General features: G+C 59.9%; 1 long non-coding RNA gene across 1 annotated transcript; it reads right to left on the minus strand.

Moving 5' to 3' along the window:
- Positions 1-5,178: 5,178 nt before the first annotated feature.
- LOC139042475 (uncharacterized) lies at positions 5,179-10,489 on the minus strand. The gene is made up of 4 exons (XR_011499208.1): positions 10,147-10,489; positions 9,562-9,935; positions 6,863-7,496; positions 5,179-5,532 (listed from the first exon to the last, which is right to left on the minus strand). It is a non-coding gene; the product is annotated as an uncharacterized lncRNA (long non-coding RNA).
- Between the last annotated feature and the right edge of the window lie 8,447 nt (positions 10,490-18,936).

Consider the following 18,936-nt stretch of genomic DNA (forward strand, 5'->3'; position numbering starts at 1 on the left):
CTGCTCGGCTCGCCAGAACCACCTGCCGGACACCCCGGAAGCACCTGCCGAGCGCGCCGGAGCCACCTGCTCGGCTCGCCGGAACCACCTGCCGGACACCCCGGAAGCACCTGCCGAGCACGCCGGAGCCACCTGCTCGGCTCGCCGGAACCACCTGCCGGACACCCCGGAAGCACCTGCCCAGCGCGCCGGAGCCACCTGCTTGGCTCGCCGGAACCACCTGCCGGACACCCCGGAAGCACCTGCCGAGCACACCGGAGCCACCTGCTCGTCTCGCCGGAACCACCTGCCGGACACCCCGGAAGCACCTGCCGAGCACGTGGGAGCCACCTGCTCGGCTCACCGGAACCACCTGCCGGACACCCCGGAAGCACCTGCCGAGCGCGCCGGAGCCACGTGCTCGTCTCGCCGGAACCACCTGCCGGACACCCCGGAACCACCTGCCGATCACTCCGGAGCCACCTGCTCGGCTCGCCGGAACCACCTGCCGGACACCCCGGGCGCACCTGCCGAGTGCGCCGGAGACCCCTGCTCGGCTCGCCAGAACCACCTGCCGGACACCCTGGAAGCACCTGCCGAGCGCGCAGGAGCCACCTGTTCGGCTCGCCGGAACCACCTGCCGGACGCCCTGGAAGCACCTGCCGAGCACACCGGAGCCACCTGCTCGTCTCGCCGGAACCAATTCCCAGATATCCCGGAAGCACCTGCCGAGCACGCCGGAGCAACCTGCTTGGCTCGCCGGAACCACCTGCCGGACATCCCGGAGGCACCTGCCGAGCGCCCCGGAACCCCCTGCTCGGCTCGCCGGAACTACCTGCCGCACACCCCGGAAGCACCTGCCGAGCACTCCGGAGACACCAGTTCGGCTCGCCGGAACCACCTGCCTGACTCCCCGGAAGCACCTGCCGAGCACGCCAGAGCCACCTGCTCGGCTCGCGGGAACCACCTGCCGGACACCCCGGAAGCACCTGCCGAGCACGCCGGAGCAACCTGCTCGGCTCGCCGGAACCACCTGCCGGACGCCCCGGAAGCACCTGCCGAGCGCGCCGGAGCCACCTGCTCGGCTCGCCGGAACCACCTGCCGGATGCCCCGGAAGCACCTGCCGAGCGCGCCGGAGCCACCTGCTCGGCTCGTTGGAACCAATTGCCAGACACCCCGGAAGCACATGCCGAGCACGCCGGAGCCACCTGCTCGGCTCGCCGGAACCACCTGCCGGACACCCCGGGCGCACCTGCCGAGCGCGCCGGAGCCACCTGCTCGGCTCGCCAGAACCACCTGCCGGACACCCCGGGCGCACCTGCCGAGCGCGCCGGAGCCACCTGCTCGGCTCGCTGGAACCACCTGCCGGACACCCCGGAAGCACCTGCCGAGCGCGCCGGAGCTCCCTGCTCGGCTCGCCAGAACCACCTGCCGGACACCCCGGAAGCACCTGCCGAGCGCGCCGGAGCCACCTGTTCGGCTCGCCGGAACCACCTGCCGGACACCCTGGAAGCACCTGCCGAGCACGCCGGAGCCACCTGCTCGGCTCGCCGGAACCACCTGCCGGACACCCCGGAAGCACCTGCCGATCACGCCGGAGCCACCTGCTCGGCTCGCCGGAACCACCTGCCGGACACCCCGGAAGCACCTTCCGAGCGCGCCGGAGCCACCTGCTCGGCTCGCCGGAACCACCTGCCGGACACCCCGGAAGCACCTGCCGAGCGTCCCAGAGCCCCCTGCTCGGCTCGCCAGAACCACCTGCCGGACGCCCCGGAAGCACCTGCCGAGCGCGCCGGAGCCACCTGCTCGGCTCGCCGGAACCACCTGCCGGACACCCCGGTTGGAAGTCGGGAAACTTCGGTCCTGTTAAAATATGGATGGAAGTGGAAAGAACTATCGCGATGACCGTCCTTGTGTTTCTTTTATTTTTTCTTTCTTCCTTTTCCCAAAGCCGCCCCCCAACCCCCGCCCCGCCCCTCCCCGTTCCGTCCCGTCCCGTTCATAGTTGTAGGTTCCAGTGGTAGGTCTTTCGGGTTTCTGCTATGTGGCACGCCGCCTCGGAGTGGCTTGAAGGGCGATGCTGGGTCTGGGGCTGTTCCCAGGATCCGAACCGGTGAAAACCTGGGCCGTCGAAGCCGGGGGTCGGGGTGGGGGGCGCGTACTTGACCGCTCGTCCTCGGGCTCGGCCCCCGGCCCTTGTTTTCTAGGGAGAGAGACAGAGAGACCCGATCCATTTTCTCTTGGCCTCTAAAGCGTGTGTGTGTTCGAAAGGCGATGGAGAGAGGGGTTCTGGTCCAGAAAGCCCCGACCACGCCGCCGCGGGGATCGGTCGGTTCCGCCCGAACCGTCCGAGTTGGAAAGGAACGGACAGCTTTCCTCCTTTGGGCCCCTGACTTGGGACCAACAGGGGAAGAGAAACAGGCCTGCCTCTCTCCCTCACACCCTGGCCCCTTCCCCCAGGACGCCCTCCTTCTAGTCAGCCCGCCTCTGGCTTTTCCACACGCCGACGACCGCTCGTTGGCATGGACCCACTGTCCTTGGGGGACACCACCACACGACTCTCCCACTCGTCTGCCTGCCTTTCGTTGGCGTTGCTGCCAAAGGCGAGGGGTAGGGGTGGCGGTGGCAGGGACGGCAGGGGCCAGCAGCTCTCTTGCGGGTGAGGAAGTCTTGCTGGTTCTCCTAGGTCGGTGATCTTTCTCGATCTCCACACACATTCTTCGTTTGGGTAGCCAAGAGACGCCCTCTGAGGAATCCCTATGGCCAGGGTCGATCACTTACTCGCTCACTGCCTCGGCCTTGGCCTTGGCCTTGGCCTCTGTCCGTCTTGTCTCTCTCCCTCCCTCCCTCCCTCCCTCCCTCTCTCCCTCGTCAGTCTCTGTGTGTGGACGTCTAGGTGGAGGCGAGGCAGGGAGGCCACCCACCCACCCACCCACCCACCTCGTGGTTTACCACACGCTCTACACGGAGGTAGAATTCCCATCCCACCGAATGCATCCTTTCCACGGGGCACAAGCCAGTGGCCTTCGGGAGTCTCTCTCCCCAAGATGGCGCATCTGTCATGGCTATCTATTTCCAGAAGGTTTCCGTTTCCACACCCTCCCTCCGAAAGAAAAAACGGCCCCACTCCCGGATCTGCCCCACCACGACCACCACCACCACCACCACCACCTCCCCCGCCGCCGCCGCCGCCGCCATCTGCTGTCGCCCTCTAGGGTTGGACCGTTCTAGCTCTCTCCTCTGCGTGGAATCACAACGTAGGTCGCCTTGGATGTCTGGCACGTCTCACTTAGCAGAAGGTTTTGGAGGCTCAGGCTGGGCCACGCTTTGGCCCGGGTCAGTGTTCCGTTCCTCTGGACGGCTTCCTCGTTTTCCACAAGAAGGAGCCGTGAAGATGGAAAGGAAGGGCGGATGGATGGCTTCTCCCGTGCTACCGAGTCCCTCTCCCCTTTTCCCCAAAGCGTGAGGGGCGGTCGAGAGGATCGTCTCTGATGACAAAAGTCAGAGGCACCCCGGGTCAGTCACCGTGCGAGGCGTTGGTGTGTTCTCGAGACGAGAACACGTTCCCGTCAGCGTTTCCTGTCGTTCTCGTTCCGAAAGGATTCACGCGCCACCCCGTCTCCCTCAAGGTCTTAGGGCTGTCGTGCTCCGCAGCCGTCCCGTGTCGTGGATCCTGGGCACCACCACGCCACCGCCCCCCCCCGCCATAGCTGTCGATCGCTATGTGGCACGCCTACATTTGCCCAAAAGAGCAGTCCTATGGACAGCGTGGTGCTTTTCCCAGCAGGCAGGCAGGTGAGAGTCACCCCTCTAGAAGGTTTCCAAGCCCCGTTCCATTCTCAGAGGCAGCTCCTTTGGCCATCAAGGAGGCAGGCGATGGGGGTGGGGGTGGGGTTGGGGATGGGGCCGGGGCCTCTGTCCCTCTGTCACGGTAGAAATGATTGGGAAAGGAGGGACGATGGGCGTAGGTCGACCATCCTGGGCAGTGGTGCTTTGGGAGCTTTTTCTAGAAGAATGAGCCAATGGCCTTCCCTGGGAAGGGAGGAAACCAGAGGAGGTCCCCACTCAGACCGACCTGGCATGAGAAGGACATTCTCTCTCTCTCTCCCTTTTCTTCCTGACTTGAAATCAGGAGACAAAACTCCCCTGCCAAAGGGGTCCTCCCGAAACGGGGAGTGAGGAAGACCTCCTTCTCTTCACGGCTGAAGTTCTCCCTGCCTTTCCTGGACGGGAAGGATAGCACCTACGCCCGCTGCCATCGGCGACTTTTAGTCCCCCTGGAGAGGAAGAAATTCTTTCCCGTGGCCGAACCCTGGCGGTTCGTTAGTGCTGCAGAGGACGTGGCCCTCTCTGACACACCCAGGAACCTCCTCGCTCCGGGTCGAGGAGAGGGAGTTCTGTTCTGTGGTTTAGAATGGTGCTTAAAAAGGGACATCGCTTACAAAGGGTCCTCGTCCCCCTTCCTAAGCGGACGGCTCGGCTCGGAGGCGTGAGATACGTTTCACATCCTCCTCATCGTCTTCACTCAAAGTTTTATTGGAGTTTTGAAGATTTTATTTTTTGTCTTTCCTTTTTCTCCCCAAAGCCCCCCGGTACATAGTTGTGTGTTCTTCGTTGTGGGTCCTTCTAGCGGTGGTATGTGGGACGCCGCCTCAGCGTGGTTTGATGAGCAGTGCCGTGTCCACGCCCGGGATCCGAACCGACGAAACACTGGGCCACCTGCAGCGGAGCACGCGAACTTAACCACTCGGCCACGGGGCCAGCCCCTTACTGGATTTTTAAAACAACTCCGGGGGCCGGCCCGGTGGCGCGGCGGTGAAGTTCGCACGTTCTGCTCCGCCGGCCCCGGGTTCACCGGTCCGGATCCCGGGTGCAGGACCCGGCACCGCTTGGCAAGCCACGGTGTGGCAGGCGTCCCACCTGGAAAGTAGAGGGGGATGGGCACGGATGTCAGCTCAGGGCCAGTCTTCCTCGGCCGACAGAGGAGGATTGGCGGCAGATCTTCGCTCAGGGCTCATCTTCCTCAAAAATAAAATAATAAATCGATTCGATGAAATATCAAATAACACAACCGCGGGATCACGACTCAGAGTCACCATTGGCCCGATGATGCCACTCCCCACCCCCCCACCCCCCTACCCCCCACCATTTGGAGGTGCCGTCAGTGGGATTCGTTCCTTTTTGTCCATCTTTCTTCCTCTTTTTTTTTTTTTAAAGACTGGCACCCGAGCTCATTGCCAATCTTTTCTTTTCTTTTTATTCCTCCTCCTTCTTCTTCTTCTCCCCAGAGCACCCCAGTACCTAGTTGTATATTCTCTTTGAGGGTCCCTCTGGTTCTGCCGTGTGGGACGCCACCTCAGCGTGGCTTGATGAGCGGTACCGTGTCCGAGCCCAGGATCCGAACCTTCGAAGCCCCGGGCCGCTGAAGCGGAGCGTGCAAACTCAACCGCTCGGCCACGGGGTCAGCCCCTTCCTTCCTTCCTTCCTTCCTTCCTTCCTTTGGAGGAGGAGGAGGAGGAGGAGGCAGGCCCTGTGTGAAGTCGCCAGTGAGTCTGTGGAAAGAGACGGAGGATTTCCCATGGGAAGCTGGGGCGGGGGACACGGACCAATGTCATGCGAACTTGAAGGTGAATGATCAAAAAACCCACACACGCCTAGAGCAGCGGGTTGCCAGTTAGGAGTTTGCTTGCCGGGCCCATAACGCAGGGCTCATCGATGAGCCAAACCGTCCGTGATCCTCAAGCAGTCTAGTAGGGTTAGAGAAAGGAGGGCAGCACTCTTTCTGCCCCAGACGAGGCGAGTTTCTCAGACAGCCACCCTGCCCCAACATCTTCCCTCCCTGCCTCCCGGCCCTTGGCGGACTGCGGCCTAAGGGTGGGGGAATTGAAGAAAGCCGTTCAATGGAAAAGAGCCCGAGGCCATGGGAGAGAGCTTCCTGCACTTGAATGAAGCCCTGACACCAGGCCCGTCGGAATGAATGGGCCTGACCTCCCCTCCCCCCTCCCCCCTCCCAGGCTGGTGAGTCCCACCAACTCGACTCGGCAGTGGAAGGCTAGGGGTTTCCTCCGAAATGGTGAACCGGCCCCCTTGTCCACAGGAAAACCACACACGGGTACAGCCTAGGCCGGATCTCGGGCCAAGTCGTCAGGGTGGCAAGATGATGGCGGATGAGAGGAAACTTGTTCTGGGACCGCCCCGCCCCCCATCGCCTCTCTGGCTGAGAAGAGGGCTGGGGAGCGGTGAGGGTCAGGGGGAGAGTGGGGGCGGGGCTGGGACAGGGACCACCGGGCAGTAGGACGGGAGTAGCCCTGAGGCCTGCCTGCCTGCCTGCCTGCCTGCCTGCTTCCTTCCCTGCCGGCGCAGGGCTGAGAGAGGCACGGGGCACGCTGGCTCCTGCCCCTTCACTCATTCGGGAAGCCTTCTGTTGTTGCTGCTGAGGTGCCGGCTGCGGTGACAGACAGAGCAAAACTCCTCTCTCTGTCTATTTCTTCAAAGGCCCGAGTCTGAGCTACGACAGATTCCCCTGTGGCTCGACCCGCAACCTCCCATCCTGCCAGACCAGACCCCTTGTCCAAAAACCTCCACTGGAGGAGCTCTTTCACCTGACCCGGAAAGGAAACACCAGCCCTGCCTCAGCCTCACACCCACCACCACCACCACCGCCACCACCACCACCACCACCACCACGAACCCCCCCCTGCCCCACTCTCCTCCGGACCCAGATACCTAACAGAGGGAACAAAAATCCAAAAATCCTGCTGCTCTCCTTCTATCGCCTCCACTTTAGAAGAGTCAGTCTCCCCCAAACACCTCAGACTCTGTGACTTCCCGCGGCCTCCCTTTCCACGTCCCCATTCTCTCCCTGGACGGGCCCCATCTTACACTCGAACGACAGCTCCACCGCTCGGGGCAGCTGGACACGATGTCCCAAAGTGGCCCAGATGGTAGAGTGGTCGATTCCAAAGGACCCACACACGCAGTCGGCCATAAACGTGATGTGGAGATCGTGGACGTTCGCGGGCCTCTGATGAAATCACTGCTCCGGGGACCCCGGCGTCTAGGACCCGTCTTCTCCGTGTTCTTCACACCATTGCTCCTGGGCCGGTTATTCTCTTCCCTCTCGCTGACCTTAACGTTTTGTCTCTGCCATTGAATTTTGACTGTGCGAATGTGACTTGCCGCTGTAGGGCTGCGTGGATCTCTCAGGCATCCTGCTGTGCCATGCGGGGGGAATCCTTGGTGGGTGGGTCGATAGACGTCCGTTTGGTTGTCCCCTGGAGGGGAGAGACAGAGGGGACGACTCAATCCACCACGAACGCTGATGTCGCTCCGATAAACCTGTAGCGGTGATTCTAGTTTATGGCCTGTGTCCTGAAAAGAACTTCCCGAAGGGCCAGCCCGGCGGCACAGCAGTTAAGTTCGCACGTTCCGTTTTGTCGGCCAGGGGTTCGCCGGTTCGGATCCGGGGTGCGGACGTGGCGCCGCTTGGCGAGCCACGCTGTGGTCGGCGTCCCGCCTATCAAGGGGAGGAGGATAGGCACGGATGTTAGCTCGGGACCACTCTCCCGGGGAAAAAGAGGAGAATTGGCAGCAGGTGTCAGCTCGGGGCTCGTCTTCCTCGAAAAATAAATTAATTAAATAAATAAAAACAACTTCCCAAACCTCTCTGATAACTTGAAGCTTTGAAGTTTTGCGAGGTGAAATCAGGTGATAAAAAAAGTCCACGGACGGGGGCAGCCCCGTGGCCAAGTGGTTAAGTTCACACGCTCCCCTTCGGCAGCCCAGGGTTTTGCCCGTTCAGATCCCGGGCATGGACACGGCACCGCTCGTTGGGCCGTGTGGAGGCGGCGTCCCTCATGCCACAACTAGAAGGGCCCTCAACTAAGGTAGACAACTATGTCATGGGGGGGATTTGGGGAGAAAAATCGGGAGGGGGGGAAAAAAAAACAAAAACGGAAGATTGGCAACAGTCGTTAGCTCGGGTGCCAAACTTAAGACAAAAACAATTTCCTTGATGATGTAGATCATTTCCGAGTAAGATAGAACCTGAGACGTGAGTGGCTAAATAGAAGTTTATCTACTTTGGGTTTGTGAGGATACGGAAACTAAAAGACGTTTGGGTATATCGAGGAACACGTCTCGTGCTTTATTAAAAGCTTTGACAGGGGACGGCGGCCCGGCGTCATAGTGATTAAGCTCCTGCACTCAGCTTTGGCAGCCCGGGGTCCTCAGGTTCAGATCCCGGGCGTGGACCTCCACCCCACCTCACACCGGGCTGTGGCGGCATCCCGTCCACAAGATCGAGGAAGTGGGGCGCAGGTGTTACCTCGGGCCCACTCTCCCTCCAGCAGAAAGAAGAGGAAGATTGGCAACAGGCGTTAGCTCTGTGAGGGCCGATCTTCCTCACCCAAAAACTAAAGTGAGATGAAATCAAATAAAGCGAAGGAAAAGATAAACCTATGAAATCCCATGTTTCTAAAAGTTGCCAAGTGGTTAGAAATTGGCCAAGCGACAGAATGCTCATGGGAAGGACAGTTCCTAATTGCTGACTTCTTAGTTTTCACCAAAATTAAGGTTCGTGAGGGTTAAAAATTCTACTTAACAAATGTGATGAAAGCCACTAGGCCGGCCCGGTGGCGCGCTGGTTAAGTGTGCCTGTTCCGCTTCGCCGGCCCGGGGTTCGCTGGTTCGGATCCCGGGGGTGGACGTGGGAAAGCTGGGCGAGCCACGTGGTGGTAGGCGTCCCACATATGAAATAGAGGAAGATGGGCACGGAGGTTAGCTAAGGCCAGCCTTCCTCGGCAAAAAGAGGAGGATTGGCAGCAGTTAGCTCAGGGCTCATCGTCCTCAAAACAAAACAAAACAAAACAAAACAAAACAAAAAGCCACTAAAAGTGAATATGGGAAACATCTTTGTGTTCAAGGAAAGTGAGATGGCTGCCTTCAGGCAAGAGGGCCTAAAAAGTAAAGATCGCTTTGTCTGTGAAAAGGTGATCAAAGTCTCACAGGGAAAAAAATCTGAGAAAAAGGTCTGCTCGTGGTCAAGTGGCCTAAAATTGGAACGAGTGGACAGATAGAAATGGCGAGCGATAGGATCTATTGCAGTCTATGAGGAAGCCATTGGGTGTCGGCCTAATTCGGCCTGACAGTGTTTTTCCAAAAGGGCCTGACGTGGCCGTCGAGCACGCATCGCATCGTAGATCCGCTTTAAACATTTCCTACGGCAAGAACCAATGCCCTTAAGGGAAAGGAGCAGCTTCCCCGTGCTCGGGCCTTTCCTTAAGGAGAGGCATCTTTCCTTAGGCTAGGAACGGATGGTTGCGCTCACCTTTGACCATCCGGCTCACCGGTGACCACCCAGGCCCAGACAACAGACCTGCCACCCAGCAGTGTCTGTCGATCGCTGTGCCGACAGAGCAGTCTCGCGACTATCGTCCAAGGGACCTTTCGATCCTATGTGAAACGTCCTCTCTGGGGGTCTAGAAGCACTCTGTACACCCCACTTCCCGGGCGCCCTTTCTTCCTTCGGGAAGAAAGGCCCCGGGCCACAGTCCTCACATTTCAGGTCAGAATAAACTCACCCAGATTTTCACGGATAGATTGGTTCCGGATTATTTCCGTCGACAGAATGGAATCAAGTCAATGAGTTTCAAGATCGGAGGGAAGCTGATGCAAAATCAGAATTTGTTTCTCTCGCTCTCGAAAGGATACTTTTCTCTAACTTCTAGTCTCCTCCTGATAAAGACATTGGAAAAGGTTTCTCTTGACCTCTGAGGGAATCAACACCAAAGACAGAGATCCTCCATTTTGTCAGAATGATTTCCTAGGCCTCCAATGGAGGAGGCCTCCCTCGGACGGGAGCTCAGCTTTTGTTTTGCAACAGTTTTCCTCTCTCTGCTTGCCTTTAACATCTCCTTTCCCGTTCTTCTTTTTTGGAAGGGAAATACGTGCACCGCTGGGAAAAAAAAAAAAAAAAAAAAGAATTTTCTAAATGACCAAAGAAGATCTACCACTGTTGTTATTTTGGTTTCACGGAGCAGTTCCACGTCCACATTTACTCCATTTTAAACACCCACACACACTCACAGCACGGCGCTGTGAGGATGTCCCGGGGAACTCGATTTGTGGAGGGAATGGCTGTGAGGTCTCTGCCCCCCAACCCCCACCATTTGGGTGCTTCTGCTTGTTGATGAGGACGGGAAGCCCTGCTGAAATCCATATTCTTATCACCACACGTGCATCTGCACCCATGCTCCCCCCGTGTGTCGTCTTTGGGCTTTGCTGTGGCCCCGTGCGGAGGGAGACCCGTTTTGTCTTGTAAACTTTTCCGCGGCCAAGCGGCTCGGTCCTTTCCTCTACGACTTGTGGGCTCTGTCTGTCCGTCTGCCTTAGAAAGACCCTCTGGGCCGGAAGTGACAGGCTGCACACAATTCCTGACAGACTGGGGACAATTCCTCCGTCGTCACGGTCCTTCTCTGATGACGTGCATGGTTTCGGTTTGACAGCGACCCCCACCCCCCACCCCGCCCTGATTTTCTAAGTCCTCCCGGGAGCCCGGGAAGTGCTCGGGCCGCTCCGGGAAGTGGGGGCCGGCAGCCCCGGCCTGCCCCGTGGCATCTCCGGGGACTTTTCCACCTCTGTCCGCGTCAGCCAGCCGGCAGCCCCCGCCCGGCCCGGCCCAGGAGTCACGTGGGGAGTCTGTCCCCTTCCTGGCAAGCCCACCCACCCCACCCCCCTCCCCGCCGATTTTCCAACACCTCCTTCTGCACCCAGGGTTGCCCTGTGCTGCCTGGGAGCTCCGAGGTGGACACCCTGGGGCCTCACGTGGTGACCTCCCGGCCACCCCAAGCGGGCCCAGAGAGAAAGAGAGAGAGAGAGAGAGACAGAGAGAGACAGAGACAGAGACAGAGAGACAGAGACAGAGGGAGACAGAGAGAGACCTGACCCGGCGGTGGGCTCAGGCTGTGCACTCTCGCTGGCTGGTGACCCGGTTCCCTCCCGCTGACCCCTCCGTGCCGGTCGTTGGGCGCCATCTGGTGGCCGCTTTTACAGAGTGGCCCTCCTCCGGAGCCCCGGCGACATGAGCAAGGGATGGGACTCGCAGGACGTCTGTGTGGTTTCCAGTGTGGGGCTGTGTGGAACAGAGCTGCTAAGAACATTCATGCCCCGGATTCTGTGTGAATGAACAGGAACGTGGCCGCAGCCCCCACCCCGCCCCCCGCCCCAGCCCCCGGGAGTGGCGGGAGTGGTGCCCTCCAGACCACCCTCGGGTTGGATGCCTCCCTCCCTGGAAGGACTCACGGGACTCCACAAAAGCTGACTTCCTGGAGGTCCAGCGGAGACCCCCAAGGCCCAAGGCGCCCCCCCCCACCACAGATCACTGTGGAAGCCTTAACGACCCAAGGCTCCAGCTACATACAGACGCTCTTAGGAGGCAAGATACACCAAAGGCTTATGTAGGTTGCCACTTTCGGTGGTTGTTTCCGCGGCGTGTGAGTTTTGGAACCCGCCACGCCATTTTTCACAGAGGCCATACCGTTTCCCTTCACCACCAGTGAGGCGTGAGTGACTGACTTGGCTTCTCCGCGACCTCACTAGCAGTTTGATCCTGTTCCTGTATTTGGAAGAAGGCAGTCCCACCCATGTGTCCCCACAATGTCTCCCTCTAATTTTCTCACTTGCTTTTCCAGGGAACAGCTCACATCTTTTCATGCGCTTATCGGTCATCCATGCGTACCTCCTCCTCCCCAGGTGAAAGTGCCTGCTCTGTCTATTGGTCTTCCATTGTATTTGTATTTTTCAGTGTTGATTTCCCCCGGGTCTCCACTCCATTGTGGGTTTTGTTTTTTGTTTTTTGTTTTTTGTTTTTTTTTGCTTAAAGATTGCCACCTGAGCAAGCCTCTGTTGCCCATCTTCTTCAGTTTCTGAGGGTGGATTTCTCAGTGTTGCTTTTTCCCCAGGTCTCCATGCCCTTGTGTGTTTCTCCTTTTTTTGCTCAATGTTTGCCACCTGAGCTAGCCCCTGTTGCCCATCTTCTTCAGTTTCAGAGGGTAGATTTCTCAGTGTTGCCTTTTCGCCAGCTCTCCACGCCCTTGTGTCTTTTTTTTTTTTCTGCTTAAAGGTTGCAATCTGAGCTAGCCTCTGTTGTTGCCCATGTTCGTCAGTTTCAGGGGGGGAATTCTCAGTGTTGCTTTTTCCCCAGGTCTCCACGCCCTTGTGTGTTTCTCCTACTTTTGCTTAATGTTTGCCACTTGAGCTAGCCCCTGTTGCCCATCTTCGTCAGTTTCAGAGGGTGGATTTCTCAGTGTTGCTTTTTCCCCAGGTCTCTACACGCTTTTGTGTGTGTGTGTGTGTGTGTTCCTGCTTAAGGATTGCCACCTGAGCTAGCCACTGTTGCCCATCTTCGTCAGTTTCAGAGGGTAGATTTCTCAGTGTTGCCTTTTCGCCTGCTCTCCACGCCCTTGTGTCTTTTTTTTTTCTGCTTAAAGGGTGCCACCTGAGCTAGCCTCTGTTGCCCATGTTCATCAGTTTCAGAGGGTAGATTTCTCAGTGTTGCTTTTTCCCCAGGTCTCCACGCCCCTGTGTGTTTCTTTTGCTTAACGATTGCCACCTGAGGTAGCCTCTGTTGCCCATCTTCGTCAGTTTCAGAGGGTGGATTTCTCAGTGTTGCTTCTTCCCCAGGTCTCTACGCGCTTTTGTGTGTGTGTGTGTTTTCCTGCTTAAAGATTGCCACCTGAGCTAGCCACTGTTGCCCATCTTCATCAGTTTCAGAGCGTGGATTTCTCAGTGTTGCTTCTTCCCCAGGTCTCTACGCACTTTTGTGTGTGTGTGTGTGTGTGTTCCTGCTTAAAGATTGCCACCTGAGCTAGCCACTGTTGCCCATCTTCGTCAGTTTCAGAGGGTGGATTTCTCAGTGTTGCTTTTTCCCCAGGTCTCTACGCGCTTTTGTGTGTGTGTGTGTGTGTGTTCCTGCTTAAGGATTGCCACCTGAGCTAGCCACTGTTGCCCATCTTCGTCAGTTTCAGAGGGTAGATTTCTCAGTGTTGCCTTTTCGCCTGCTCTCCACGCCCTTGTGTCTTTTTTTTTTCTGCTTAAAGGGTGCCACCTGAGCTAGCCTCTGTTGCCCATGTTCATCAGTTTCAGAGGGTAGATTTCTCAGTGTTGCTTTTTCCCCAGGTCTCCACGCCCCTGTGTGTTTCTTTTGCTTAACGATTGCCACCTGAGGTAGCCTCTGTTGCCCATCTTCGTCAGTTTCAGAGGGTGGATTTCTCAGTGTTGCTTCTTCCCCAGGTCTCTACGCGCTTTTGTGTGTGTGTGTGTGTTCCTGCTTAAAGATTGCCACCTGAGCTAGCCACTGTTGCCCATCTTCATCAGTTTCAGAGCGTGGATTTCTCAGTGTTGCTTCTTCCCCAGGTCTCTACGCACTTTTGTGTGTGTGTGTGTGTGTGTTCCTGCTTAAAGATTGCCACCTGAGCTAGCCACTGTTGCCCATCTTCGTCAGTTTCAGAGGGTGGATTTCTCAGTGTTGCTTTTTCCCCAGGTCTCCACGCACTTCCTTTTATTTTTCCTTAAAAATTGCCACCTGAGCTAGCCTGTGTTGCCCATCTTCGTCGGTTTCAGAGGGTAGATTTCTCACTGTTGCTTTTTTGCCAGGTCTGCACGCCCTTGTGTTTTGTTTTTGCTTACACATTCCCACCTGGGCTAGCCTACATAGCCCATCTTCGTCAGTTTCAGAGGGTGGATTTCTCCGTGTTGCTTTTTCCCCAGGTCTCCACGCCCTTGTGTGTTTCTTTTGCTTAACGATTGCCACCTGAGCTAGCCTCTGTTGCCCATTGTCGTCAGTTTCAGAGGGTACGTTTCTCAGTGCTGCCTTTTCGCCAGCTCTCCACGCCCTTGTGTCTTTTTTTTTTCTGCTTAAAGGTTGCCACCTGAGCTAGCCTCTGTTGCCCATGTTCGTCAGTTTCAGAGGGTAGATTTCTCAGTGTTGCTTTTTCCCCAGGTCTCCACGCCCCTGTGTGTTTCTTTTGCTTAAAAATTGCCACCTGAGGTAGCCTCTGTTGCCCATCTTCGTCGGTTTCAGAGGGTAGATTTCTCACTGTTGCTTTTTTGCCAGGTCTCCACGCCCTTGTGTGTTGCTTTTGCTTAACGATTGCCACCTGAGCTAGCCTCTGTTTAACATCTTCGTCAGTTTCAGAGGTTGGATTTCTCAGTGTTGCTTTTTCCCCAGGTCTCCACTCCCCTGTGTGTTTCTTTTGCTTAACGATTGCCACCGGAGGTAGCCTCTGTTGCCCATCTTCGTCAGTTTCAGAGGGTGGATTTCTCAGTGTTGCTTTCTCCCCAGGTCTCCACGCCCTTGTGTGTTGCTTTTGCTTAACGATTGCCATCTGAGCTAGCCTCTGTTCCCCATGTTCCTCAGTTTCAGAGGTTGGATTTCTCAGTGTTGCTTTTTCCCCAGGTCTCCACGCCCTTGTGTGTTTCTTTTGCTTAACGATTGCCACCTGAGGTAGCCTCTGTTGCCCATCTTCCTCAGTGTCAGAGGGTGGATTTCTCAGTGTTGCTTTTTCCCCAGGTCTCTACGCGCTTTTGTGTGTGTGTGTGTGTGTTCCTGCTTAAGGATTGCCACCTGAGCTAGCCACTGTTGCCCATCTTCGTCAGTTTCAGAGGGTAGATTTCTCAGTGTTGCCTTTTCGCCTGCTCTCCACGCCCTTGTGTCTTTTTTTTTTCTGCTTAATGGTTGCCACCTGAGCTAGCCTCTGTTTACCATGTTCGTCATTTTCAGAGGGTAGATTTCTCCGTGTTGCTTTTTCCCCAGGTCTCCACGCACTTCGTTTTATTTTTCTTAAAAATTGCCACCTTAGCTAGCCTGTGTTGCCCATCTTCGTCGGTTTCAGAGGGTAGACTTCTCACTGTTGCCTTTTTGCCAGGTCTGCACGCCCTTGTGTTTTGTTTTTGCTTACACATTCCCACCTGGGCTAGCCTACGTAGCCCATCTTCTTCAGTTTCAGAGGGTACATTTCTCAGTGTTGCTTTCTACCCAGGTATTCACGCTCCAGTGTTCTTTTGTTGTTGTTGTTGTTGTTGTTTATTTTTTGTTTAATAATTTCCTCCTGACCTAGCCTGTCTTGTCCATCTTCGTCAGTTTTAGAGGGTAGATTTCTCAGCGTTGCTTTTTCCCCAGGTCTCTACGCGCTTGTGTGTGTGTGTGTTTTCTGCTTAAAGATTGCCACCTGAGCTAGCCCCTGTTGCCCATCTTCGTCAGTTTCAGAGGGTAGATTTATCAGTGTTGATTTTTCCCCAGTTCTCCACGCCCTCGTGCTTTTTTTTTTTATTTCCTTAAATGTCCGCGCCTGAGCTAGCTTCTTTTGCCCATCTTCGTCCGTTTCAGCGGGTAGACTCTCCGCCTGCCTTCGACAGACCCTCTGGGCTGGAAAGCTTTCCTCCTCCCGTCATCACGGTCCTTCTCGGATGACGTGCCTGGTTTCGGTTTGACCGTCCCCGCCCGCCCTGATTTTCTAAGTCCTCCCGGGAGCCCCGGGGGCGCTCCGGCCGCTCCGGGAAGCGGCGGCCTCCCGGCTGCACCGGCCCAGCCAGGCCCGGGCCGCCCCCTGGCCTCTCTGGGGGAACTCTCCCCGTCCCCTTCCCGGTGAGCGCCCGAGAAACCTTTTCCGGGTCCCCCTCCTGTGGCTGGGGCTGCGCCTTGGCGGCCGGGAGCCCGTGGGCGGATGCCCCGGGGTCGCACTGGGCCGGGAGGCTGGGTCCGAGGGGGCGCCGGGATGGGATCGGGCGGCCCGGCGGCCCGGCTGTGCTCCCTGGCGGGACCGCGCTCCGGCTCCGTCCCGATAAGGCGGTCGCAGGTCGCCGGGTGCCACCTGGCGGCCGCTTTTATATCGTCTCTTTCCTCTGGAGCTCCGGCGACGCGGGCCAAGGGACGGGACTCGGCCGCGGTGACCGAGGCAGAGTCCCGGGAGGCCGGCGTCGCTGGCGGTATCTGGCCCGGTGGCGCCGGGGCGTGAGCGCGACGCCCGCTCGCCGGAGATTGGAGGTGCAGGCTACTGAGGGAGGTGGCTGTCGCCGTGCCGCCCAGTGCCGGCCGGGGTGTGGGGCCTCCCGGACGGGTCGACCAGCAGCCGCCGGTGCCCCTCCGTCCCCGGGAGGGGGTAGGGGGCCGCCGCGGGGGAACGGGCGAGGGAGCTCGTCCCGTGTCCGGCTGTCGTCCCGAGGGCGGCCCGGTGGTCGGGCCTTCCGCGTCGCCGATCCCCTTTCTGCGCCCCGCTCCGGAGGTGGGCGACCGGCCGGGGCCTTGCGGGGGAGGCCCGTGGAGGGCGCCACGGGCTCGGCCGCCAGGCTGGCCTTTTCCCCACTGGTCTTCCAAGTCGACTGGCTCTGGCAGTGGGGACCGGGCCTGGTCCTCGGATGCCGCCTCCTCCGTGGCAGTTTTTTGTCCAAGTCTCGCCCTGGAGAAGAGCGTGGACCGGCCCCGGGAGCCCTCGAGGGCGGGCCGGGGAGGGCGTCCCCGGCCCGGATGCGTGCCCGGGGTGGGTCCGGGCCGTCGGACCGGACATCTCTCTGCGAGTTTCACGGGTCGAGTCTTTGTCCGGAGGTGGGAGGGGGCCGGCTCGAGGCGTAGGTGGAGCCCCGGCTGAGGGACGGGAGCCACGGTCCCGCCCCGGGCCCGGTCGCCGGACGCGCCTCCACGGAATTCTTTTCTAAGACCTGACCCGGCGACTCAGAGGGAGGGACTGACCGGTCCAGGCCCGCGCGGGCGGCCCGGGGAGGCTGTCCCCGGCTCCCCCTTCTGCCACGCTTCTGGGGTCGACCAGATGGCCCCGGGAGCTCCGGGCCTGGTGGCGATGGGGTCGTGCTTGGGGTCTGGTGGCCGTGGCCGTGATCCAGGGGTTCCCCTCGTGATCCGTGGGTGGGCCCCGTCTCCGGGCGCGGCTATTCTTGCCCCCGAATGGGTGGTTTTGTGCCGCCAGATAAGTGCTGACACGCTCTGCTCGGGTGACAGTCGCCCGAGAGCTTCCGGGTGCCTGGATGCGTATGCGGGGAGGTCTCCGGGCTCTGGCTGAGAACCAGACGCCCGTTTCCACTCCCGCCACTTGAGCCGCCCGCTGGGGCCTGCACACCGGCTCTTGTGCGTTCCAGGCGTCCCCACGACCGTGGTGCCACATCCGGTCTCTGGTACCCGAGGGTGGCGGGGTTAGGGGCATGGGGTCCTCTACCACGTGCACTCCCTGCTGTCGGCACCCGGGTGCGGTCGCGACTTACCCCATCCTGCCGGCTCCGTGCCAGTGCGTGTCAGGCGTTCTCATCCTGGGGTCGTCGCCCGTGCTTGCTGGAGGAGGAGGGGGGTCGGTGAGGCTGAAGCAGGCTCCTCCGCACGCTGTCCTCGCCGGCCTTCCCTTGCTCGGGGGTCCCTCGCGTTATGCTGCCGATCGATGTGGTGATGCTGTGCTCTCCCGGGCCGGGCCTAAGCCATGCCAGACGGGGGACGGACGTTCATGGTGAACGGGACCGCTCTTCTCGCTCTTCCCGCGGGTCCCCTCGCCCGTTCTCCCCCGCTGCGAGTGGCGTGTGGGAGGTGGCAGGGGTGCGGAATCTGGCCCGACCTCACTCCCCTGCCCCGTGCCTTGTGGCGTGGGCAGTGTCGGGGTCTCCGTGACGCGGCGGATGCTCCGCCTGTGCCTCTTGGCTGTGTCTCGCGGGCGGCCCTCCCTACGGTGGGGCGGGCCATGTTGCCGCCGCGCCGCGTGCCTTCCCGGGCACGTGAGCGCGTTCTCCCGGCCATTGGTGGTGCCCCTGGAGCATTCCAGGTCGTCCCTCAGGCGCCCGAGCCCGAGTGGCGGTGTCGTTCCCTGTTCCCGTCGGCCTCCTCAGGTGACCGCTGCGCTGGTGTGTGTCTGAGGAGCGGGGGGGTTGAGTCGGTAAGGGAGGCGTGCCCGTCCCCCTCTGGGGGGAGGGGTGCCTCGTCGCCCCCCACGGCGTGCCGTGTGGGGGCGGGCAGGCTCGGGCGTGTGCCCGCGTGTTCCCCTTGCTGGGGTTTCCACGTGGGTGTGGGAGTGATCGTGGCGGGCCGAGCCAGCGGCGTGGCGCTGGCTCTTTGGTTGGGAGGTGCTGTTTGATCGGCACCTCTGTCCCAGTCTCTGCCTCCCTCGGTCTCGGCCTGAGGGGAGGCACTGACTTGGGGGCCGCACAGGGGCCTTTTAGATCCCTAGCTAAGCCCAGTGTGGCCGGAGATGGTGAGCCCGGGGCAGCGCGGGCTCGCGGCCCTGATCACGGACGCTCCGACTTGCTCTAGGCCTTACCTCTACCACAGACCCCTCCTGTGTTGTGTGGCCATGGTGTCTGTAAGCGCCTTGGTGGGCCCGATGGCGGACGATGGGTGGGGGTGACACGCCCTCGGTGAGAAAGCCTTCTCTAGCGATCCGAGAGGGTGCCTTGGGGTACCGGACCCCCCAGCCGCCGCCCCTCCTCTGCGCGTAGTAGCCACGGACGCCACCACCGTGGTGCGTGGGCAGAGCCGCTCTTTGCCCACGTCGGCTGGCGCCTCCCCCCTCCGAGTCAGGGGATGGTCACGCCCGGCCGGGCCATCGTCGGGCGTGGGGCTGCGCATGTGCACGAGAGTGCGCGTGGTTTTCCCGTCGCGCGCTGGGGCGGGGAGAGGGCCCGGCCCTGTCCGGGCTCCGCCCCGCCGCGAGCGGCGGGCTCTCCGCTCGCTCCCGAGCCGCAGCCGGTGGTGGTGTGCGGGCATGGGTGCGGGCCGCCGCCGCTCTCGGGCGCATTCCCTCGGGACGTGGGCCCCGGAGCAGACCAGACAGGCAGACGGGTGGCTGGGTGGACGGGGTGGCCCCCGGCGGCGGGGGCGCCTCACGTAGGCACCGGCGGTGGGGCCGGGCCCACGGGAGGCCGAAGGGTGGCTGAGGCTGGCCGGCGTCCCAGGCGTCGTGGGACCGCCC

This window comes from Equus asinus, chromosome 29 (genome assembly GCF_041296235.1).
Source record: "Equus asinus isolate D_3611 breed Donkey chromosome 29, EquAss-T2T_v2, whole genome shotgun sequence".
NCBI lineage: Eukaryota > Metazoa > Chordata > Mammalia > Perissodactyla > Equidae > Equus > Equus asinus.